General features: G+C 39.9%; 1 long non-coding RNA gene across 1 annotated transcript; it reads right to left on the reverse strand.

Annotated features, from left to right (window-relative positions):
• Positions 1-15,828: 15,828 nt before the first annotated feature.
• Positions 15,829-19,003, reverse strand: LOC106010088 (uncharacterized). Its single transcript, XR_001184039.3, has 2 exons — positions 18,506-19,003; positions 15,829-16,165 (listed from the first exon to the last, which is right to left on the reverse strand). It is a non-coding gene; the product is annotated as an uncharacterized LOC106010088 (long non-coding RNA).
• Between the last annotated feature and the right edge of the window lie 7,552 nt (positions 19,004-26,555).

Below are 26,555 nucleotides of genomic sequence, written 5' to 3' on the forward strand. Positions count from 1 at the left end.
TTCATCAGTAGCAAACCAGGGGTTATTATGCATCTCCAGCTCATTCACAGTGGGCCATCTTTTGATCCATATTTCAGTCAACCAACTATATTATTAGCACCTTTTAAAGTCCCTGAGTTGTAAAATAAAATGAAAAATCTCGGCCTATTGGACTCATATCAAGAAATTCAGCTGATCCAACTTTATGTTACTTTCCCCATTATCTTGCATTATTGAAATCCATTCTCATATATGTTCCCCAAATCTTTGTATTAATTAGAAAACTCACTCAGTTCTTCTGGAGTACAGTGCACCTCATTCTGCGTCACACTGGATACCTTGCATCTAGGGGCCTACTGAAACTTCAATCTGTTTATACAGTAGGTCTAAAGGCAAAAAAAGGGAGAGGGGTACGGCCTGAGGAGAATCAGCATTATCTTTCTTGGAAACTGCCTCAGGAGAGGACACTACTGTTTCCTCAGGCAATGAAAGATTAGTTCTCTCAGGCAGTGGTGGAGAGGGCAGTACCATAAGGGATGAGGGTGGGGATGCTGCTGCCCCTTAAAGTGGTAAGGTAGCTTCTTCTGACTAAGTAAGCACATCAGAATTTAAACATTTATTGTACCTAGCCTCATCATGATCTTCATCCAAATTCACAGGATTCCATTCTTTTCCAACCAGTGTCTTCACTGTTGGTCCCCTTTAAGGCTGAGAGTTAAACTTGCATTTTAATTCAGTCAATCACTGAGGGCTTGTGTTTGTTTGTTTGTTTGTTTGTTTTGGAAATTTCAGCCCTATGATTATAAGAGAGAAGATTGTCCTTCAGGGCACACTTACAAGGCTTTAGGTTATTTATGCACATCTGCGGCTGGGAATTTGAATCCCCAAGCTCATTCTTTGGCTTTATTACTTTGTCCAGAAAGTCTAGGAGAAAACCAGCCAATGTCATTATATTCCTCAGTTTTCCAACAATGTTAAAAAATATCAAATTCCTTACCTCTCACAAGTGGTGAATTATGAGTATCAAATGCATTTACTTCACATATCCCTTTAAACCATTTATATAATAGACTATCAGTGCTTTCTATACTACCAAAAAGAAATTCCTTAGCAATTTTAGGTTAAATCAAATGAGAGAACTGCATTAGTCAGTTTTCCTATACAGTGACAAATACACAACACCTGCAACTTAAAGAAGGGGAGGTTTATTTTACCTCACAGTTTCACTGGGTTCAGTGCATCATTGACTGGCTCCAAGGCAGAAATGGCATGGCAGAAGGACCTGGCAAAGAAAAGCTTCTCATGTCATGGCAGGAAGGAACCAGAGAAAGAAGGGAGGGGCTGGGGATAAGAATACACTCTTCCATATTATGCCCTCAGTTATACACCTCCAAACAGGCCCCACTTTCTAGCAGTATATTTAGCTACTAAACTCATCAATGGATGATCCTCTGATAAGTATATCACCCCCATGATCCGATAATCTTCCAAACATACGAGATTTTGTGGGAGGGAATTTTAGATCCAACCCATATCAAGAGCCAACACCAGAAACCACAAAACCAACTAAGGGGCTTCATTCTTAAAATTCGCTATCTCAAAAACCGTTTATGATACCAAAATCTATATTAGCTAGGGTTCTTCAGAGGAATGTAGCTAATAGAATGTATAAATAATAAGAGAGGATTTATTAGATTGGATTACATGATCAGAAGCTGAATATTCTTACAATGGCCATTTGTAGGCCAGAGAGCTTGGCAAATCAGCTGTTCAGTCCAAGAAGCTGGAAGCCTCAGAAGAAGGCCAATAATGTAGTCCCAGTGTGTGGCTGAGGGTTTGAAAGACCTCCCAAAGAGTTGCTGGAGCAATTCTGCATTCAGAGGATGAAAATCTGAGCCTCATCTTTGTGGGAGATGGCAACAGAAAAACATCCGCCCATGCATGAGGAGTGGAGAGTATGTCTGGGTTTGAACTTTCCCCTTTGCTTTTTATTCCACCTGGGTCCCCGGGCTATTAGATGGTGCCACCCACATTTAGGGTGTATCTTTCCCATTTTAGCTGGTTGACTCACGTGGAAATGCCCTCACAGGCACATCCAAAAGTGTGCTTTATCAAATTATTAAGTATTTCTTAATCTAGTCAAGTTGACAATCAAGATTAACTATCATAGTCAGATTCCCTACTTTACCCTGTAACAACATCCTGTACTTGCCTTTTCAAAGGTATGATCACACTTACAATTGATTATTTGTCCACTTATCATCTTCCTCGCTGTAACAGTAACTTCATGAGTGTAGAGATGATGTCTGTCTTATTCGATACTGTATCTTCAGTGCATGACTTGGTACAAGTGCCCAATAAATGTTTATTGAATTAGAGGGAAAAAAAGTCAAGAGAAATCTAATCCCTGCTCCCAATGCACAGTCTATTTGGAGAAGCAAGCACATAAGTAGTTACAGTAGTGAACAAGTTCTGTAAGAGTGGAATTCTTACAGAATTCTTATAGAATTGAGCCAGGAGGATTGCAAGTTTGACCTCAGTCTGGGAAAGTTAGTTAGTTAGTGAGACCCTGCCTCAAAATAAAAAATTAAAAAGTGTTGGTGAGGTAGCTCAAGTGAAGGTGCGAGGTAGCTCAAGTGAAGGTGCTAGGTAGCTCAAGTAAAGGTGAAGTGTTCAAAATGTGGCATGAGAACACAAAGAAAATAACTTCCAACTGAGAAGATAGCTGCCTCCTTTGAAAGCCAGTTCAGTTGAAATCCATTCTCATGCTCAGCCAAGAAATGAAGAAACTAGTTTACCCCAAATAGGAGTATCATTCCTGATATGTGACTAGTGACTAAGTTTTAGATAACTTGTGCAAAGCAGGGAGAAACTCAGGAGCTATTGCAATCCTCTATTGTCTGAGAGTCCCAACAAGCAGCTAAGGGCCCATTATTTCAAGATTCTATCACAGGATCTGCAGCCCTTCTGAGCACTATGGTTTAGAGACTCCAACAAGAAAAGCTCCCTGGGCAAGGACTGTGCTTCTCTTCTCTTTTCTTCCTAGAACACCCAACAGGCTGTGGGATTAGATGACATTCCACAAATATTGAATGATGGGAGTCAATACGTAGTATACATCACAGACTTCCAGATCAACAAATCTGCACCCATTAAACTACCTTCTGCTCTAGCACTAATCCTTTACACATGGAAAGAATCATGACAGATAATGATGGGTCCTGACTTTTGACTAGAGGGAAAGCAATCCTTTCTTGTGGGACTTTCTTATGATTCTAGTCACAGCATCATTGGCTTAGGGACAATTAAAAGGAGATGACAGTTGTACAAATAGTTCAGAAGATGCTATTTGTACAGTGATGCAAGTAAGAGAGCTCAGAGTACGCCACTTTGAAATAGAATTGTTTTGATATGAGGGCAGTTGAGAGACAACAGACATACACATAAAAAAAGCTCTTCACCTATTTGCTATTGGCCTAAAAGTAGGGCATAAATTTCGCCTTGTGAAGACATTTCCCTTTCTGTATACCAGAAAAGACAGGAAGGTTATACTCTTAATCACTAAAGTTTATGCAGGATGTGCAAGACAAAACTAAATTAATCCTCATCTTTCATTAGTTTCCGTCACATATTTACTTTCTCATAATTTACTGCCCTAACAACCCTTAAGCCCTTTCATTCATCTCATTACTTCACAATTTGTTGATGTTGTTGTTATTAAAATGATATATAAGTCTCTAAGTCTGAGTAACTCTTTGGAGTTTTCATTTCATTTCTGTTATACTCCTTATGCATATGAAATAAATCCTTTTCTCTTGTTAATCTGTCTTTCGTCTCAATTTTCAGGGCCTCAGCCACCAAACCTAAGGGAGTGGAGAAAGGTCTTTTTTCTCCTGGACTCAGGGCACCGGTTGAAGTGACTGATTTCAGGTTTGTAAACACTGATTTTGAAGAGCTTTTAGGTGCATCAGGGGGTGGTTCTTCATGGAATGTGTGTTTTAAAATCCAATTCTTTCTGAAAACTTAAATGTATGTTATTTATTAGTACTATGCTTTGTGTTGTAGTCTAAAAGATTTCAATTTCTCAGTTTGTCTTCACTTCCTCCTCACCTGGAGTCTTCTAGGAACTGAATAAAATGAGCTCTCAGGGTCCAAAGTATAGAACGCTGTCTGTAGCTAGATCACATAAAGTATGAACAGAGAGAGCTAAAATATGGTAATACTCAACCTACCAATAACCATAATGGATTGCCATGTTCTAGTTCCATTTGATTTGTGCAAGGTATTTTTGTGTACTAATTTTACTTGATCTTGCCAGAAATTCTATTAGACAGACAGAGAAGGGGCAGAAACAGAAAGAAAAGATATATTTCCAGACATCAACCTGCAAGGTTGTGGTGGAGCTGTCCATGGAAAGGACAGCTCTGCTGGAAGAAAGCTAAGAAAGATCAGCTTTCATTCAACCCAGAAGGAAAGTGTCAACAGTCAGAGCTGTGCTCAGAAGACAAAGAACAATTTGCTCCCTGGTGCCCAGGTGTTGGTGGGCTGAGGACAGGGAAGCTCTGGAGGGAACTGGAGGGCAGGAGTTGGGAGACTCTTACACACTATGACCTTTAGATTTCTTCCAGAATCTTTGATTTTTGAATCTTTGAATTTTTGATTTTAGGAGGGAATTTCAGTTTGTCTTAAAGGAATCTGAAGCTTAGAAAAAAAGACCCTGCCCTTAGGGTACTTCTCGAGTCCAAGATGAAGAGTAGGACTGTGAGCCACTTCTTTGCTCTTTAGATGTGCGCTGCCTTCTGGGCTTTCCTTGCTTCACCTTCCCCTTGCCCCAAGTCTGCAGCTTCAGTGTTCCATGTAGCTGGTCTCGCCTGAACTCTCTTACGTGCTACTCGAGAAGCCTTCCACATGCTCTGTAGGGAGTTTGCGCCACCAAGAGTAGCCAGGCCAATGTTTTCTGTGCTCACTGCACAGCCCCTTCTGAGCTGTGGCTGCCTCTTCCAAACTATTGCCACACCCCTGGGCCTCAGCTTGCCCCTTGGCCTGGACTTCCCGATCAGAAAATCACACTGAGAGACAAAGAGAAAACTGATTTTCTAGGTCCAAGGGTAGAATTTGAACAGGTTCTGTCTCTATACATGAGAAGCCTTTGCAGAATCTCAAATTTACAACAGAGTACATTAAAAATGCAAGTCAGCTTTAACATGGCCTCTCTAGCAACTGACCTTTGATGGCAAGGAAAAGACAAGAACCCCTGGCTAAAAAAGAAAGTAGAGGTAAGAATCATTTGGCCAGTTGCACATTCACATCACTATGCATCAATATGTATTCTACTCTGTCCTTAAACTATTACAATTATGATATTAAACTGTTACTATTGTTTCTATTGTCTATTACAAGCAAATTGCATCAGCCAGTTTTATGACTAAAACCTACAGAATTTAATTACCTTTGGGGATATTCAATGAATATCTAATAAATGAAAGAAAGTCTTGTTACAAAATGGATCTTATTTGAGGGAATCTAGGCTCTAAACAAAGAGCATGATTAATATCCAATCAGATCATTAACTTCTGTCTCACAGAGCTCTTCCCTGAATTCAAACTTCACAGGTGTACCTACTGTCTCTTAGTTTGACATATGCTATTTTCTTTTTCTAAACACTCTCCTGCAGTTCCCCAATGCCTTCCTCAGTTTCCCTTACCTGGTTAACTTTTACTCATTTTTCAGGCCTCAGTTTAGATACTACATCTAAGCTTTTCTTTATCCTTGAGAATGAATCAAATGTCCTTCTTGTAATTTTCCAATGGGGCAAGCATGTTCAGTTGAGCAAGTATGTACCACATGACCTGAGGGAGACCATCAGAGACTATATGTGGTGCAGTGTACAACCTGTAAAACTATATGTGGCTGCCCTTGGTATTCATGTATCCCCTCACCCCAGTATACCTTCTACTCTTGAATGATAAATGCCTGTTTCCTCATCATTCTTCTCTACCAACTGGAAGTGTCATGAGGAAAAGGATCTTGATTTGATCATTCTGATTTTTCTGAGGCCTAAAACTGATCTTGGCATTTAGTAAACTTTAAATAAATTCTTGTTGAATTAGCTTATAAATAATTTTTAAAAATTATTAACCCACAATACCTCAAACTAAATATTATCACTGCTTTTTAAAAATTTTCTTCTACTTCTTTCTCTACTGCCTCCTGCTACCCATCAAACTTCTGGACCTGGGCCCTGTATACACCTATTATTCTATCACAAAGCAGGGAAAATCTTTCATAGTTGTATTTGTTTCCTAGGGCTGCCTTAATAATGTACCATAAACTGCATGGCTTAAAAGAGTAGAAATGTATTGTCTCATTATTCTGAAGGCAAGAAGTTTGAAACCAATGTGTTGGTAGAGCCATTCTCCTTCTAAAACAAGAAAGTGAGAGTCTTTACCTCTTCTAGATTCTATTTTATCCTGACCTTCTTTGATATTCCTTGGCTTGTAGATGAATTACTCCAGTCTCTGCCCCTGTCATTACGTGGCCATTGTTATGGCTTGTGACTAGATTTCCCCCCAAAGCCTCATGCAGTCATAGGTAGGGCTTTTCGGAGGTGGCTGGATCTGGAGTGTATGATGCTGGGATCAAGGGTGTGTGATTACTAAATCAGTCCACTGATAGGTTTGGGATAGTTCTGGATAGGATTAAGGGTGCCCCACCCTGGGTGTGAGTGCTACTGCATAAGATACAAGGGACAGAAAGAGGGTCATTGGTCACTTGTCACTAGCTGCTTGCTGCCTTGCTGTCTTCTGACTGCCATGAACTGTTTTTCCTCTGTGATGCTCCTCTGCCATGATATCCTGCCTTGGAGCCAGCCAACTATTACTGAAACCTCTACAAACTGTGAGCCAAATAAACCTTTCCTCTTAACTTGGGGTGTAGGGTATTTTATCTCAGCAATAAAAAAGTAACTAAGACACCCATCTTCCCACTAGGTATCTCTGTGTCTTCAAATGACCATTTTCTCATAAGGACATCATCATACTGAGCCCATACTGAAATGATTTCATTTTAACTTGACTAAATTTCAAAGATCCCATCTCCAAGTCATGTCACACTGACAAATAATAAAGACTAAGATTTAAATATTTTGGGGAGAAGGGAAACAATTCACCTACAAAATGTTATAGACAGTGATACTTAAAATCTAGCATGTATTAGGATCACCTGGAAAGTTGGCTAACCTAGGTTGCTGGGCCACACATCCAGGTTTCTGATTCAGGTGATCTAGAGGGATGGTGGGTGTGCTAAGAGTTTGCATTTCTAATAAGTTCCCAAGTAGCACACTTTGAAAACCATTAGTGCAGGACCTAGCAATCAAAATGTAGTGCATGGCATCGACAGCATCATCTGGTAGAAATGTGGAGTCCTGGCCTGTACCTCAGACCTACCAGAGCCTGAATCCAAGCAGATGATGTGGTGCACACTGAAGTCTGAGAAGCTTTGCTCCACAAGACTCACAGCCCCAGCACATGCTGAATGTCAGCTAATCCCAGATATAGGGTCAGGTCCTATGAAGCCAAGATAATAGGCTCAATCTCATCCAGTTGGCCTTATTATAGAGGCCTCAAATATCCTCAATTAGTATTGGACTCCCAGAAGAATCCAAGTCTGTCCTTTAGGGCCTCAGATATATCCCAAACCTCCCCAAGCTTGGGCAATACAATGAAGTCATGTATAAGGTTAAATTCCCAGGCAAGCAACTGAAGATCTGGTATAGGGACTCCTGTTATGGCTTGTATCTAGATGTTCTTCCAGAGCCTTATGTGATCATAGGTGGGGCTTTGGGGAGGTGGCTGGATCACTGGTGTGTGCTACTGGGATTGAAAGTTGTGGTACTAAATTAGTTCACTGATTGGAATTAGCATAGTTCTGGGTGTGGCTGAATGGATTTACTGAAGACAGAAGCCCCTCTCTGGGTGTGTGTGGCAAAACCCAAAAGTTTGTATCCTCATTGGGATAAAAGGGAAAGGTAGGCTTGCAGCAGCTACTGCCGCTGGTGCTTTCCTGCCTTCTACCTGCCATCCCATGAACCATTTCTTGTCTGTGATGCCCCTCTGCCATGCTGCCCTGACGATTATGGACTGAAACTTACTACGAACTGTGAGCTAAAATAAACCTTTCCTCTGTAACTTGTGGTGTCAGGTAGATAAAGTAACTAAGACAAACTACTTTGATAAAATATAACTTATTCTAGGAAGCCAGTAAAATATCTATTTGGAGATGATTAGAGATTTGAGAGTATTATGAGACCCACCAGTATTCAAAACCACATATAAATAAACTTAATGGAAAAAAAAAGCACATATAAGAAAAATGTCCTATTACATTTTTTCTTGAACCCATGCCAATCTGCTGACTTATTTTTTATTTCCTTTAAAATAATATTATGGATAATTACTTATTTTGTGACTGCTTTAATTGGAGAAGCAGGCTTACTTTGTTGTGATAAAGTTTGTGCTTTAAAAGAGTGAAAGAGTACAAAACCATACAGTTCCTATGAGCTACTCTGAATGCACTGAAAGATTGTGAAATTCTATACAATATAGTTCCCAGTAGTATTGTTGGTGTGAGGTGTTTGCTCTGGTAAAGAATGTTTCCAGTAGCACTTATTATGGTTCCTAAATAGAGCCAAGCCCTGACTTGACCCCTGAACTAATGTAAAGGAATGTTCTGGCTACAAAAATGGCTGCAGTGACTCAAGCCAACTGCTCCTTACCAGGGTGAGTCCATGGCCTCCAGCTGCTAAGAATCTGAGCCTGTCAGAGTTGTTCATTTGTACTTATTGTCCAAAGAAGATATATTCCCAAAGTCATTCCCCATTGTGAAAATTGACTTTACAAGCAATGGAAGAGTCATAGATCTGACAGTAACATCACCCTAATATCTTCCTTTTATAGATGTGGAAAAGGAAAATTGTTACTGGATAGAAGGTCCTGGGGTCTTCACTCCAAGTCCTTGGTGTCCTGAATAAAGAATTGGATGAGAAAAGGCAGAGAGGGTATAGATTTATTGAAAGTGGAAAACAAAGTGCACCCTACAGGGCAAGTATGGGCCAGTGAAGAAGGCTCACAGCAACCCCAAGGATAAGGGGAAAGGGGTCATTAGTATCCAAAAGACCTAGACTGGCTTCAACCTCATGTAAATATAACATAGGACAATGGCCCTGTCAAAAAGTTACTTGGGGGCTGGGGATTTAGCTCAGTGGTTTCGCCACCTGCTGCGTAAGTGCAAAGACTCAAGTTGGATCCCTGGTACCAAAAAAAAAAAAAAAGTTACTTGGCCTCTTGCAAGATGTAGATGAAGGCTCATTAGCAGTGTCTTTTGATTGGTGGTGCCTATATAAATGAAAGATTGGGAATAGCATCTTCTTATTGGTCCTGCAAACAGTGCCAGATTCAAATGAAGGATTAGGAATAGAACTTTGCTGATTGGCCCATGTACACTCCTCAGGAGTCATAAGCCTGGCATAATTTTGGGTCCACTGTTCTGCACATGTCTTCTCTTTGTAGGAAACATCTTGCTCAACTGTTAGGCATGAATTTTTATTACCTTTGACACAATTCCTCCTGGTTGGTTGTCGGGTTTGCCCCATCTTTAATCTACCTCAAAGAGACTTAACATGGCTCATATAATTAGCTTGCAGCAGAACTGGGAGTAAATTTCAGGTTAGTAGTCACTTCTCAGCACTGTCCATGCCACTCCTTTATCTTGTCATCCTCCTTGGAAAAAAACTGACTTCAAGATTAACCACAAACTATCTGCCACTATCAGCAGTTTATACTTATATTCTTTGTTCTAAATCAGATGTAGTGTTAGCCTACAAGTCTGTTTCTAGGGCTGCATTAGGTGAAGGATGTACCTAGCACCCAAAAATCATGGTAAAGGACCCACAATAGTGCCACTAGCTAGGGTGGATCCTTGCTTTAAGTGATAAGGAAAATTAAAACTAAGGAATAAATTTACAGGAAAAAAAGCTTAATTGGAAAGTAAGAGAGAAGATGAAGTAAGATAAGAAGGTAAGATTTGATCCACTCTAATGATCAGGATCAGACTGCCCAACCCACAAAAAGACCAGTTTTATAGAGTACTGTGTGGGCTGGGATCTAGTCAGTCATTATCTCAGTTCTAATTTTGTAGCTTCAGAGAAATCCTCTTTGCTTGAGGGGCAGTTTCATTCCCATGAAATGATTGCCTTTATGACAGCCTCAGTCATGAGAGGCTCTATTTTTCCTGGGACCCAGGTGATCACCATTTCAGGACAATGGCTGAAGACTTTTAGGCCTTGCTCCAAGAAGGAGGGGCATGGGACAGGAGTTTGTAAAGGCTGATACTCAGATGTCCCTCTGAATCCTGAACATTACTCCAGTTACTCTTACGTTGGTGTCTTCCATCTTGAAGAGGGACAAGATAGGCTAGGTAAATTTAGGGCAATAAACTTTGCTTTGCTAATTTATTTTAAATGATTAACACACCTAATGTAGATAGTACAACTGGGGGCTATGAGGCTGCTCCCCTCCACTTGCTGCAGAACCAGCCCCCTCCATTCACCTGAACCTGAGCAACACCCCAGTGCCAACTCCCACCCCTTGTCCTAAGGCTTACTTCGTGGTGGCAGAGATAAGGGAAACAAAGACACCCCCCACCCCCACCCCACCCTACCCCCATCTGCCTTGGAAAATTCTAAAAGTCCAAACCAGAATGCATGTGTGCTGGGCCCCTCTGCATGACCTACAGTAAGTAACCTTCCTTCACTTGGAGCTCATTGAAGGTTCACACATATGGACTGAATCTCATATATACAATTGTAATGGAGTGAATTATGGGACAGGACAAGTGGAATAGCTACGCTCTAGTACCTTGACAACATTTTAAACCCCTACACTTTATGCCCTTGGGGATCATGACATTTTTTTCTTATGGGTGTGATCCTGCTCACTCCATGTATACTATCACCTTAAGGAACTCTGTGCTGTTTCCTTGTCTTGTGTGTCATATCCAATTCTTTATTTGTTACATACAAGAACCTAGGAACCAGTCCTAGATCTTATCACTCACGGTAACATACCTATATCCAAAATTTTAAATAAAGGATACAAAAATGAAGGTCAAGCTGAAAGAAATCAAGTTGAAATAGGAGCAGCTGAGGCAGGGCTTTATTGGGGGAAAGATGCTGAGCTGCCTCAAACAATGGCAAGAGAGAGAGAGTGAGAGACTAACTGGGTGAGGTTTATAAAGGGTTGTGTGGCAGGAGACCATCGTGGGGGTTGAGGATTAGTTGTATTGCTGGGGCAGGTGTCAGAGTTTAAACTTATTAGTGGATGAGTAGCGGGGGCAGGGTGGAGAGTTCAGTTTCACTTTCCCTGAGAGGAAGCAACTGTTGATGAGAAGCAGGTGCCATTTTGAGTAACAGACCTCCCTGCAGCCATTTTGTCTAACACAAGCTATGTTCTACCTCCAGTTGCCTATTGGGCATCTGTAGATCCAAGTGAAGAGATGTGGGTTTTAGCAAAAAATGGTTTTAACTCCTTGATATCCTCAGAAGAAAACATAAATCATGCTATCATGCTTTTAATGAGTAATAAGATAAGGGCCCAGAAGTTTATTTGTTCATTGTCCTATAGTGCTCTCTGACTAGAGCGTAACTAGTCAATAGCAAGGGTTGGCAATTCAGGAACATAAGGGGTCATAGAAGTATGGAAATAGCACCAGAACCAAAAGGGAAGCTAATATCTCAAGGAGATGGGAGACTTTGAGAGCTCAGTGCTGCTAGATATATCCATTTCTAAGAGATGTTAGGATTTTGTATGTCTTTATATGTAAAATCACTTGCATTTACAATATTGGGTCACATTTTAAAATATTTTTTAAAACACTGCCAAGTGAAGCACACTTCCACCCATGTGCTGCCAATTTAGCATCTGATGCACAATGGTAGAAGGTGGATGCTAATGCGATATAGACATCTGTAGCCTTGGGGAAGGTAGCCTCTCACTCCTCAGTATAACAGTCCTGTCTCATAAAAGTTTTGGAAGATCAAGTAAGATAATGTAGGAGAAGCGTTTAACATGTTGTCAAGCACGTTAATACTTCGTGAGAGTTGACCATGGGATTTTTCTAACACTGAACCACAGGGCCGGGGATTTAGCTCAGTGGTTCCAATGCCTGCCTCTAAGCGCAAGGTTTGGAGTTGGATCCCCTGTACCAAAAACAAAACAAACACTGAACCATGATCTGAATGTCCTTAGAACACTACGCAGAAGCCTCTCTAAGGCAAGGCCAGCACTCACTGCTTAAAAGCGCCCCCTCCCTGGCTGCAAGATCCTTGCTGAGCATTCAATGTTAAAATAAGACAGCACACCTGCATGTAGTTACTTTCCTGTGGCTCACCTCTGTGTGGCTGGATGAAAAGAAAGAATGGACAAGTCCCTGCTCAAATCGCTCCTGGGGGAGACTTGGAAACCCAGGCCCATGCCCCAGGGCTATGTCCATGCACAGAGGGAAGCACAGCTTTAGCCAGGAGGTGCCTCCCTTCCAGGAACTGCTCAGATCTTCTGACATAAACATGCAGCCTAGGACCCAAACAGGTCTGTCCTTTCCCAGCTAGTCAGCCATAAGTGACAGATGCACCCGAGATTGGGATCAAATGCAGAGTGCCCTGACAGGGGAATGTGAGGGTTTAAAGGTGATTGAAAAACTGGAATGCTGTCCAGCAAGTGCTTTGGGTTGTTCTTATATTCTCAGCAAGGATGGAAAGAAATTGAAAACCAGAAATGCTAAACTGACCATCATGCTTTGGTATTTGTGTCTCAGTGCTCTCAAAGAAATACGGGCAAATTTCTTCCTCTTACCAAAGAGTCAGGCATGTATTTAGTGGTTTCAACAACCACTGAAGCAAGCAGGGCTTCAAAAGGCAGAGTCCACATTGGGCAAGATAAGCTGGGGGATGAGTGGAGGAAATACAGTAGTGATATACGGGGAAGAGATGTAACTCCCAAATCTACTAGATATCCAAATTGCAAGTTCGTGTTCTCTAAAAAAGAAGAATGACAATGGAAGTTAAGAGTAGGAAAAATTTATTGAGAGAAAGATAGCTTCTGTATAAGAAAGACAGAAGGGGGACCAGAAAATGGGTTGCCCGCTTGCCCAACTTCTCAAAGATGTTTTTTGGGACAAAGCCACAAGATGAGGCAGGTTCAAGGTGGGACAAAATTATAGTCAACTAGTGAGATTACAAGTACAGTCTCTTAGGTAATACTGGTCCAATGGGAAATCATAAGGTGGACAAAACTATGAACAACCAGTAAGATTATGATAAGTATAGTCACTTAGGTAATATTGATTAAATGGGGATCCAATGGGGAAACAAGTCACGTAGTAAGCATATAAGGAATGAGCAAAGATTTTTGGTGGTAAGGGGTGGGTCAGGGATCTTACTTGGAAGATCTTGGTCCCTCACCCCGGTGATTGATACCTGTTTTGAATATCAATCACTGCTTTTCATGCTATGCGGCTGGGCTAGTTTCTCTTCCTTTACAATGCTGGCTTTCAGAGAATGTCTTGATTGTCCTCCATGTTGGCTCAATTGTCTTACATATTGGCTCCTCATGCATTGGCCCTGTCTAACTGCCTACAAGATATCTAATTAACTTACCTATCTACAATATTAGGAGGACTGAAATGTTGGGAATGGCCCTGATAAAACTTTCTCTCTTTTGAAGGAGTTTTAAGAAGAAATATAAGGTATGTGGGTGGTATACACCTATAATATCAGCACTCTGGAAGGCTGAGGCAGGAAGATCACAAATTCAAGTCCAGCCCGGGCAACTTAGTGACTTAACCAGACACTGTCTCAAAATAAAAAAGTAAAAAAGAGGTGGCGATATAGCACAGTATGAAGGCCCTGGGTTCAATCCCAATACTCCAAAAATGTTAATACTAACTGCATAAGGCAAAAAGGGCATTGAAATTACAAACAGTGCCATACCTCTTAGGCATCAGATAAGACCTGTTTTCAAGATAATTATTCTATTGATACTGTTATTCTGAGTAATTAATAAATACTTGATGTATTTCATTATGGAGAAATGCTTCTTGCTCTATTTCTAATACTTTTCATGAACATGGAAGAAAGACCAAGAGGAATGATTTACTATTTCTGCTGTTAAAAAAGTCCCCCCCTTTTTTTTCTAGAAAATATACTACATTACCTCTTTCTCCATTTAGGGCAAATCCAATTCTCTCTCTTTTTAAAATTTAATTCATTAGTACGTGTTTGCAGTACACAAAGTTTACATTCATCTTAGGGAGTGGGTATGTGTACATGACATATCTTTATTATTTTTTATTCCCCTTTCCCTCTCCACTCACCTGCTTTCCTGTTTCTAGACTCCCTTTCTCTGTTATTATTTTTAGTATCATTTAGTTCATGTTTCTGACGTATAATGTTTACATTCACTATGGGTATTTGGTACGTGTACATGACATGTTAAATCTTTTTACGTTCCCTTCCCCATTCCCTTCACCCTCAGTCTCTTGGACCCCTTCTCATTTGCAAAAGATCAATCTCTTTGTTTCCTTTTATTAATCTTCTGTTTTGTTATTAACTGTACTTTGCATTACTCGAGAGAAATTTCATGATATTTAACCTTGTGTGTCGGATTAATTTCACTTAATATTATGTTTTCCAGGTGTTCCTATTTTCCTACAAATGCCTTGAAATTGTCCTTCTTTATAGCTGAGTAGTATTTCATCACGTACAGATTTAACCCTTAGAGAGTTCTGGATGGAACATTATAACATACTTTCCTGTGTGGGGTTAATTGAGGAAGGCCTGGGCCAATATCTCTCTAAAGACACTAAGATCTGCCTGTATATAGGGGAGAGATTTTGAAGGCTGTGTAGAGGAGCCTGAGCCTTCATTGACTGACTTGAGTTCAACCAGCCCTTAGGAATAAATTGAGTTTGTAAGTCAAGAGTCCACTATAGCCAGTTTTCTCACAACTGTTTGCTAAAGAGGCTCTCTTTCCTCCAGTGTATGTTTTTGGCACCTTTGTCAAAGGTCAAGTAGCTTGTGTCTGAAGATATTTCTGCATGTTCTCTTCCATTCTACTGATCCACATGTCTGTTCTTGGCCCAATATCATGCCAACTTTTTAAATCGGTCTAGCTTTGTAGTATCATTTGAAGTGAGGATTATGATGTCTTCTGTTTGGCTCTTATTGATCAGGATTGCTTTTGTTATTCTGGCTCCATATGAATTTTAGGCTTGTTTTCTCTAGTTCTGTGAGGAATTTTGATTGGGATTGCATTAAATCTGTATATCAGTTGTTATTTACAGCAAGGGAAGAATGCTAGAGCTTAGTTGGCAGAGACTATTGAGTGATCTTAATTAGCCCTTTTACTTTCTTTTCTTTTCTTTGGTTCTAGAGTTAGAAAGAATTGAGTTTCAAATCTCACTCCATCACTTCCAAGATGAAAATTTGGAAAAATTGCTTAACTTTTCTAAATTTAGTTTCCCACAACTATAAAATGAAACTAATAATAGCATCTATCTCAGGAAATTGTTCTCAGAATCAAATGAACTAATGGATAATGAAACATTTAGCAGGATCTGGCACATATTAAGTGCCAAATTAATGGTTGCTATGGTTAAAATTTCTCTCCAATTTAACCCCTTTTAAAAACTTGCATTTTGAGGGCTGGGGATATAGGTTTGCTATAGAGTATCTGCTGCCTGGCATGTATGAGGGAAAAAATATTTCCTGGCACTGAAAAAAACAAAAAGCAAAAAACATGCTTTCAAAACTTGTATTTCCCTCTAGTGAAGTATACCTATCCTCAAGATATGCTTAAATTTCTGATGAAGGAACACTGAAGAAATAATTGTCCACAATCTGCATACTCATGGTGCAGTTGAGTTCCAGTCTCAAGGTCATCTTCACAGTTGCAATGCCACATCCACAGAATCCTCCAGGAGCCATGGATATAGATTGGTTCTTCAGTTTCCTCAGTTGGAGCAAGATGTATAATGACAAATGCAAATAAGAAATAAAAGTATTACAACTGGGTGTATAGCTCAGTTGTGAAGCATTTGCCTGACATGCAGGAGGCCTGGGGATCAATATTCCGCCCTAAACCAAACAAATAAATTAGGCTTAATATTTCTGTTGATATAAAGGAAGAGACTTCTCCCCCCATCTCCCTTTTATTTTTCAGAAATTTTTCTATCCATTGCAAGTATATATAAATTTTTATATTGGTTAAATAAGTCTTGTCAAAACACAATTTTGTCTGAGAATAGTTGGCTTCAGTAGTTTTGATTCAGGCAACACTTTATTCCACAAAAGAGAAGAAAGTGTTCTAATGGGGTGAGCAAAAGTTGTTATAAGAAGAAAAAGACTGAACAAAGCAGAAACAAAGAGCAAAAAAGCAGATAGGTCATTTCAAAATTACTGTCTTTGTAAGATGGGGACATGGAAATGGAACAATAGAAAAATAACTTATTAACATCCGAAAAAGTTTGTTTACATTTTTGTGATGGTTTACAAAAAGAACTTCATCGTCATGCCAATTAAAAGTGGCTTCTCTTGGAATTTTGGCTAGCTCTTTCCTGATTTTTTAGAAACTGATTTCTGATTTTTTAACAACTGAATTTCAGTGAGTCATGTTTGACTCCATTTTGGTTTTAATCTGGCCTGTTGAAGAAGTCCCACCATGACCTCCTATAATTTTACAGTTTTTAACTGCCTTCTTTCAGTTTCAAAACTCAAATATTTCCTTCAGGTCCCAGGAGCTTTTTGAAACATCAGTGGAGGTTGCTCCTGTGCCTTCCAGTTCCTATGAAAGAGTAAGAGTCTAATGGCACATACCATTCCAAAATGCAATTGTAGAAAGCCAGAATAAGCCAGTCCAAAATATTCCTTTTTGACAAGTTGATTATTTTGTACTGTTTATCCCAAGAAACCTTAGATACAGGAGTGTCTGAAAAATTGCCCCTTGGTGAGAGAAATTCATATTTATAAATTCATATCCCTTATAAGGACCTGTCCCTCTGTACCAGGAACAGAAGGATGACTAACTGGACTCTTCAGCACTGAAGGTAGCATCTACTTAAACCTACATAATAAAATTTATCTTTATTTTAGGTGCTTTCTTTAGCCATCTAATCTCAACCAGGACCTTCCACACACCTTTCCTTCCAAGGGACAATGAAATTTAAGCCAGAAGTTTAAATTTTTTTGAGATTTACTCATTTCACTAGATTTTCTTCCATGTATACATGAGACATAAAATAGTTCCCCCTTATCTGCAGTTTTGCTTTCTGTAGTTTCTTACCTGTGGTCAACTGTGGTATGAAAATATAAAATAGAACATTTGAGAAAAAAAATTCATAACTTTTAAATTGTAAGCTACTCTGAGTAGCAGTATGAAATCTTGTACCATCCAGCTCCTGCTTGAAATGTGAATCATTCATCAAATGTTCAGCAAATCCATGTTGTATATGGTACCCACTCCTTACTTAGTCTCCATCACCAGTTAAACTGGTATTGTGACATCACAGTGCTTGTTTTACTTAATGGTTCTAAAGTACAAGAATAATGAAGCTGATGATGCATATATGTGAAAGAAAGGATATAAAGTGCTTCCTTAAGTGAAAAGGTGAAACTTCTTGATTTAATAAGGAAAGAAAAAATAGTAATCATATGGTAAGGTTGCTAAGATCTATGATGTTATTCCTATTCATCTCTTACTGAAGCTAATTCATATATTAAACTTTGTCATAAGAATGTATATTTAGGAAAAACAGTATTTACAGGGTTTAGTACTACCCATGGTTTCAGGCATCTGCTGGGGTCTTGGAACATATTCCCACTAAATCAAAGTGAACTACTTCCATGCTAATAAGCTTCTGTTTGTACTCTTTTGCTATCCTCTTGTATGCTCTGTCTTTTGCTACAAGAGGTCCCAGTTAAGAGCTTTAAAGTATGGAGGTAAGCTGCACGGGCACCAGCAGCACACATCCCCCCCACTTCGAAATGAAAAGACACATAAACAAGTCTCAAAACCAGACTTCCAGATCACCTACAGCAACCCCAAAGGAAAATGAGATGGAACACTGATACTCAACCAACTGTACTCCCTGAACTGACAACAAAACAGGATGTGGAAAAAATGAAATCAGAAATAATTTCTCAGATAACAGCAGAGATTGTGCTCATAATGCAAGATATGATTAATAAATCTAGAGAGGAGCTGAGGAAGATGATGGAATCCCAACATAGGAAACAAATGGAATCCATAAAACAGACACAAACACATTGCCAAGGAGATTAAAAACTCCATTGAAAATCTACACAGCAGAATGAGCCAATGTGAAGACAGAATTTCAGATATAGAATATAAGATTGCGATTAGTGACCAGGAAAAGAAAAATTGCTTTAAAATTGTAAATGTAAGACTGTGGGCCTTACCAAATGCTCTGAGGAGCTGACTGTAGTGAAGAACACCCGGGAGGGAACACACCGGACAAGTTGGAAAGTAAAAATCAGACCTTTATTAGTCTGGCCAGACGGCACTCCCAAAGCAAAGTAGCTTAGACAGGCAACTGGCTCAGAGTCTGAGGCTCTTTTATAGGGGTTGCAAGGGGAAGTTAGCAAGCAGAGATTACAAAAGCGACCGTTAGGGGATTTAGATAGCATGTTCCAGTACATTTCTGTTTATGGGGAGTTGGGTAATTTCAAAGAACATTGTGCATTTCGTGAACCTTTGTTTTTCTTCCCAGAAATGACATCACATGGTTTAATCAGAAGGGGGCGGGGAGTATTGAGTGAGGCAACATGGAGTAACCTTTGTTCAATCTCATATAGTCCCACATAAGGGACCATGAGAAATCAATCCAGCAGCTGCTAGACAATGCAAAGAAGAATAACGTAGGACTGATTGGAGTCAATGAAGAAACAGGAGAGAATAAAGAGGACATTAAAAAAACGGTTCACAGAAGTGATGGCAGAAAACTTCCCAAGCAGGGGAAAAGAACTTGACATACAGATAACTGAGGCATATAGGACTCCAAGTAGCCTTGATCAAAAAAACTACACATAGGCATATAATTGTTAAGATTCCAGAAAGCCAGCAGAAGAACAAAGTTCTACAAGCAGTGAGAGAAAAGAAACAAATCACATAGAAAGGAAAGCCCATCAGAATCACAGCAGACTTCCCAACACAAACCCTCAAGGAAAGAAGAGCTCATAGTGATGTATTCCAAGCCCTAAAGGAAAACAGCCTCCAACCCAGATTGATGTACCCTGCAAAACTATCTTTCAAAATTGATGGAGAGGCTTTCTGGCATCAGCCTCCGCTGCCTCCCGGATCCCCCTCAAGCTCTTGAGCACCAAGCCTGTGGCAGCCGGTACCCATGGTCCCCAGCATGTCCTCCTCGGCCCCTGCTGTGGAGGAAGAGGGAACCCCCACCCAGTCTGCATCAGAGAAGGAGCCCAAAATGCCCGACCCCCGTGAGGAGAGTAAAAAGGAGGAGGACGACGATGACGAGGAGGAGGAGGAGGAAGAAAAAGAAAAGAGTCTCATCGTGGAAGGCAAGAGGGAAAAGAAGAAAGTAGAGAGGTTGACAATACAAGTGTCTTCCTTACAAAGAAAACCCCTTACGATTGCACAGGGAAAGGGACAGAAACTTTGTGAAATTGAAAGGATACATTTCTTTCTGAGTAAGAAAAAAACAGATGAACTAAGAAATTTACACAAACTGCTTTACAACAGACCAGGCAGTGTCCTCGTTAAAGAAGAATGTGGGTCAGTTCAGTGGCTTTCCATTTGAAAAAGGGAGTATCCAATATAAAAAGATGGAAGAAATGTTGAAAAAGTTTAGAAATGCTAAAGACCATATGTGAAGTTCTTGATTTGGAGAGATCAGTATAAATAGTGAACTGGTGAAGAGGATCTTGAATTTCTTTTTCCATTAAGTTTACTGATACATTTTAGGTATAAAATAGTTACATTCATCATTAGGATCTTGTAACTTTACATGATGTATCTTGGTTCTTGTTTTTTCCTCTTCCCCTGCCCTCCCTTCATGCCCTCCACCCTTCCCTATTTGCAAAGACTTTGTTTCCTTTTATTCATTTTCTCTTATTTTTTCTTTTTCCTTCTTTCCTTTCCTCTACACCTCCCACTTCCCCTAGTTCTTTAGACCTTTTCTTCCTATTACACAATATCAATTATACATTTTTAAAATTACAATATCAAGATCTAGAAGACACTGCCACAAATTTTACAGAATTTAAAAGGATATAGAGGGGACCTGGAGCGGGTTTTTCAGAAAGTAAAGAAATGAAAGGCAGAATCAGCCCGCTGCAGACAGGCAGGTCTGTGCACGCCCTACTGAGGCCCTGAGTCACACAGAAGACGCCTAATCACCCCACTGCAGACAGGCAGCCACCTGATTCCACATTACCAAGGCGCAGAGGACACCAGACCACCAGACCAAGGTACTGAGTTCCACTGTTCCCGGCCCAGAGGTAGGGGCTTCTGAGCCATCATCCCACTGCTCCTGGTCCAGAGGAAGGGGCTTCCCAGTCACCATCCCTCCCGCTGCTCCCAGCCCAGAGGAAAGGGCTTTTGAGCCACCTTCTGTCCCGCTGCTCCTGGCCCAGAGGAAGGGGCTTCAGAGGCCACCATCCCTCCCGCTGCTCCCGGCCCCTGTCCCACCTCACCCAGCTCAGAGGAGGTAATCCATGCAGGCGCTAACGGCCCCCTGCCCCAGTCGAAATGAGAAAACACATAAATAAGTCTCAAAACCAGACTTCCAGATCACCTACAGCAACCCCAAAGGGAAATGAGATGGAACCCTCTGATACTCAACCACCTGGACCCACGGAACTGGCAACAAAAGGGGATCTGGAAAAAATGAAATCAGAAATAATTTCTCAGATAACAGGAGAAATTGTGCCCTTAGTGCAAGACATGATTAATAAATCTAGAGAGGAGCTCAGGAACATGATGGAATCCCAACATAAGAAACAAATGGAATCCATAAAACAGATGCAAATAGATTTCCAGGACATGAAAAACTCCATTGAAAGTCTACACAGCAGAATGAGCCAGTGTGAGGACAGAATTTCAGATATGGAAGAGAAGATTGCAATTAGTGACCAGGAAAAGAAAAATTGCTTCAAAATTATAAGGGAACATGAGAAATCAATCCAGCAGCTGCTAGATGATGCAAAAAAGAATAACATACGACTGATTGGGCTCAATGAAGAAACAGGAGAGAGTGCAGATGACATAAAAAAATCTCTTCACAGAAATAATGGCAGAAAACTTCCCAAGCAGGGGAAAAGAGCTTGACATACAGATAAGTGAGGCATATAGGACTCCAAATAGCCTTGATCAAAAGCAATCTACACATAGGCATATAATTGTTAAGATTCCAGAAACACAACAGAAGAACAAAGTTCTCCAAGCAGTCAGAGAAAAGAAACAAATCACATACAAAGGAAAGCCCATCAGAATCACAGCAGACTTCTCAACACAAACCATCAAGGCAAGAAGAGCTTGGAGTGACATATTCCAAGCCCTAAAAGAAAACAGCCTCCAACCCAGATTGATGTACCCTGCAAAACTAGCTTTCAAAATGGATGGAGAAATAAGATACTTTCATGACAAAGAGCACCTTAGGAACTTCGTGAATACCAAACCAGCACTCCAAAGAATTTTACACAATATCCTAGGAACGGACATTGAGGATCACAACCCCAGGAAGCAAAGCAGAATGAACCCATCTGGCATGACAAGAAATTAAATGTAAAGGGGGAGAACCCAACAAAAAGAAAAAGTCATGGCAATGACAAGTCAATATGTTTCAGTTATAACCATCAATGTTAATGGTCTCAATTCACCAATCAAAAGAAATAGACTGGCAGAATGGGTCAAGAAGCAAAATCCAACAATATGCTGCATACAAGAAACACACTTAATTCAAAAGGAAACTCATAGACTGAGAGTTAAAGGGTGGAAAACAATACTGCATGCGACAGGAACCCGAAAAAAGGCAGGAGTAGCTATCCTCTTGGCAGATCAAGTAGATTTCAAACCAACACTGATTAAGAGAGATGAAGAAAGACACTACATCCTTGTAAAGGGAAGAATCCAAGAGGAAGAGATGACAGTCATAAATATCTATGCACCAAACACTAGTGCACCCAACTATATAAAACAAATACTAATGGACATGAAAAGTCATATATGCACTAATACAATTGTAGTGGGGGACCTCAACACCCCACTGTCACAAATAGATAGATCAACTAGACTAAAAATAAATAATGAAATACTAGAACTCAATCAAACTCTTGAACAAATGAACTTAACAGATGTTTACAGAGTCTTCCACCCCCAAAAATCAGAATACACATTCTTCTCAGCTGCACATGGGTCATTCTCCAAAATAGACCACATACTCACACATAGAACATGTTTAAGTAAGTGCAAAGGAATTGAAGTTATCCCCTGTACATTATCAGACCATAGTGCGATGAAATTGGAGATCCATAGCAAAAGAAACTCAAAAAATTTCATAAACACGTGGAAATAGAACAGCACACTTCTGAATAACCAATGGGTCACAGAGGAAATTAAAGAAGAAATCAGACAGTTCCTTCACTTAAATGACAATGACAATACAACATATCGGAATCTATGGGACACAATGAAAGCAGTCTTACGAGGGAAATTCATAGCAGTGAATATGCATATTAGGAAAACAGAACGAGCCCAATTAAACAACCTGATGCTGGACCTCAAGCTTCTAGAAAAAGAAGAGCAGGACAACCCCAAAGCTCATACAAGGGAGGAAATTATAAAGATCAGAGGAGAAATCAATGCAATGGAGACTAAGAGAACGATACAAAAAATCAATGAAGCCAAGAGTTGGTTCTTTGAAAGAATCAACAAAATTGATAAACCTTTAGTCAACCTTGTCAGAAAAAGGAAAGAAAAGGCCCAAATCCATGCAATTAGGAATGAAAAGGGTGAAATGACAGCAGACCCAGCAGAAATCCAGATGATCATCAATACCTACTTCCAGAACCTATACGCCAATAAGATGGACAACACAGAAGAAATGGACAGATTCCTAGATACATATGAATTACCAAAGTTGAACAAAGAAGACCTAAAATTTCTGAACAACCCAGTATCAACCAATGAAATTGAAAATGTAATTAAAAACTTATCACCTAAGAAAAGCCCGGGCCCTGATGGCTTCACTGCTGAATTCTACAAGACATTTAGAGAGGAACTGCTGCCACTACTGTTTCAACTCTTCAGTGAAATTGAAAGGGAAGCAATACTCCCAAATTCATTTCTGGAAGCAAGCATCACCTTGAACCCCAAAGCAGAGAAAGACCCAACTGAAAAAGAGAACTATAGGCCAATGTCACTAATGAACATAGATGCAGAAATCCTTAATAAGATACTGGCAAACAGAACGCAGATCATCAAGAAGATCATACACCCTGATCAAGTGGGATTCATCCCAGGGATGCAGAGATGGTTCAATATACGAAAGTCAATCAATGTAATACACTATATCAATAGAGCCAAGGACAAAAACCATATGATTATCTCCATAGACACAGAAAAAGCATTTGACAAAATCCAAAATCCATTTATGATAAAAACCCTGCAAAAAATTGGAATAGATGGTCTCTACCTCAAACTGATAGAAGCCATCTATGAAAAACCAACAGCCAATATCATACTAAATGGTCAAAAACTGAAATCCTTCACACTAAAATCAGGAACAAGACAAGGATGTCCACTATCACCACTCTTGTTCAATATAGTTCTGGAAACATTAGCCACAGCAATTAGACAAGAGAAAGAAATAAAAGGAATAAAGATAAGAAATGAAGAAGTCAAATTGTCATTATTTGCAGATGACATGATGCTCTATATAGAAGACCCCAAGAACTCCACCAAAAGTCTTCTAGACTTAATAACCAAATTCAGTCAAGTAGCTGGTTACAAGGTCAACACACAAAAATCAATAGCTTTCCTCTACACCAATGACAGACTCACTGAGAGAGAAATAGGACAATAATTCCTTTCACAATAGCATCCAAAAAACTGAAATACCTAGGAATCATCCTAATGAAAGAAATCAAAGACCTCTTCTCTGAAAACTATGGCACTCTGAAAAGAGAGATTGAAGATGATATCAGAAAATGGACAGACATCCCCTGCTCCTGGGTAGGAAGGATTAATATAGTGAAAGTGGCCATACTTCCAAAACTGCTATATAGATTTAATGCAATTCCAATTGAGATCCCAGCAGCATACTTCATAGACCTCGAGAAAAAAATCCAAAAATGCATTTGGAATAAGAAGAGACCCAGAATAGCAAAAGCAATTCTAGGTAACAGAGACATGGCAGGGGATATCACAACCCCCAACTTGGGCCGGGGATTTAGCTCAGTGGTTCCGGTGCCTGCCTTCCAAGTGCAAGGCCCCAAGTTCTATTCCCAGTACCCAAAAAAAACCACCAAACAACCCCACCTTGAAACTATACTACAAAGCCACTGTGATAAAAACAGCATGGTACTGCCAAAGAAACAGACCTAAGGACCAGTGGAACAGATTAGAAGATGCAGAAACAACTCCTGACACACTCACCCACCTCATCTTTGACAAAGGAACCAAACACCCTCACTGGAGGAAAGATAGCCTTTTTAATAAATGGTGCTGGAAAAATTTGGTTTCAACTTGCCAAAGATTAAAACTAGACCTATATCTCTCACCATGCACTCAACTAAAATCTAAATGGATTAAAGATCTAAATATTAAAACAGAAACACTGAACTGGCTGGAAGAGAGTTTAGGAAGAACTCTTGAAACATTGGTGTAGGAGAAGATTTTATGAACAAAACCTCAGTTGCCCGTGAACTAGCACAAACAATCAACAAATGGGATCTCTTCTTACTAAAAAGCTTCTGCACAGCAAGAGAAATCACCAGCAGTGTGAAGAGACAGCCCACAATGTGGGAAAAAATTTTCACCATCAGTCCCTCAGACAAAGGTCTACTATCTCAAATACATAAAGAACTTAAAAAAATCAGACCTCTCAAATTTAAAAGACCCAATCCAAAAATGGGCATCTGAAATGAACAGACATTTCTCAGACAAAGAAGTAGAAATGGCAAATAAACACATGAAAAAATGTCAACATCACTGGTCATTGGAGAGATTCAAATGAAAACAATGCTGAGATTCCACCTCACTCCAGAAAGAATGGCTGCTATCATGAAATCAACCAATAACAAATGCTGGTGGGGGTGTGGGGAAAGGGGAATCCTGCTCCAAGGATGGTGGGAGTGTAGACTGGTGTGACCACTGTGGAAATCAGTATGGAGATACCTCAAATAACTAGGACTGGAATTCCCATTTGACCCAGCTCTTCCCCTGCTGTGTATCTTCCCCAAAGAATTAAAAGAATCATACCACAGTGATATATGTGCACCCATGTTCATTCCAGCACAGTCTGTAATAGCTAAAACTTGGAAGCAGCCCAATTGCCCATCAACTGGTGACTGGATAAAGAAAGTGTGACAATGGGCCGGGGATTTAGCTCAGTGGTTTTGCCGCCTGCTGCGCAAGCTCAAAGACCTGAGTTCAATCCCCAGTACCAAAAAAAAAAAAAAGAAAGTGTGGTTTTTTTATAAAATGGAGTACTACTCAGCCGTAAAAAAATGAGAAATTAGAGACCCTTATAGGTAAATCGATGCACATTGAGGCGATACTCTTAAATGAAATAAACAGGACACACGTGTAAATACCAAATAGTTTCTGTAGTGTGACAAACTAAAATTGTAAAGAAGAACTAAAAGTATGATAGATAATGTGAAATAGGAAGAAAAGGTGCAAAGGGGCAGGGGAAGTGGGAGGGGTAGGGGAAAGGAAAGAAGGGAATGGAATTAGTATGAAAAAAGGTGAAAATGGAGACAAATTCTGTGTAAATAGGGAGGGCTGGAGGGGTTGAAGGGAGGGCAGGGTAAGGAGGAAAAATAAGAACCAAGAGAGATTATGTAAAGGTGCAAATTTCCAATGATGAATGTTATTATACTGTACACCTAAAATGTACCAATGAAATAAAATTTTTAAAAAACAAACAAAGAAAGCCAACACAGCTGGCCTCCCTAATTACCATGACAAAATTAGGATAGACTATGTTGAAACAAAAAATCTTCTTTCTTGATTACCAGTCATTATTGATCTTGAAAACATATATCTAATGGGTTGGATTTGCTTGACTATATATGGAAATAAGATTCCTTGTCTTTCCAGTCTTTTAGTGGTTTGCATGTGATGTGGGTCACATTCTGGTTTAATGCTTATTCAGTAGTAGAACTCTCTCTCTGTCTCTCTCTCTCTCTCATGTGTGTGGGTGTGTGTGTATACTATGGCAAAATACCTGAGTAAATCAATTTATAGGGAGGAAAGATTTATTTT

Source organism: Heterocephalus glaber, unplaced genomic scaffold (genome assembly GCF_053883595.1).
Source record: "Heterocephalus glaber isolate CG9 unplaced genomic scaffold, H.glaber_assembly_v1.0 deba00001442, whole genome shotgun sequence".
Classification (NCBI taxonomy): Eukaryota; Metazoa; Chordata; class Mammalia; order Rodentia; family Bathyergidae; genus Heterocephalus; species Heterocephalus glaber.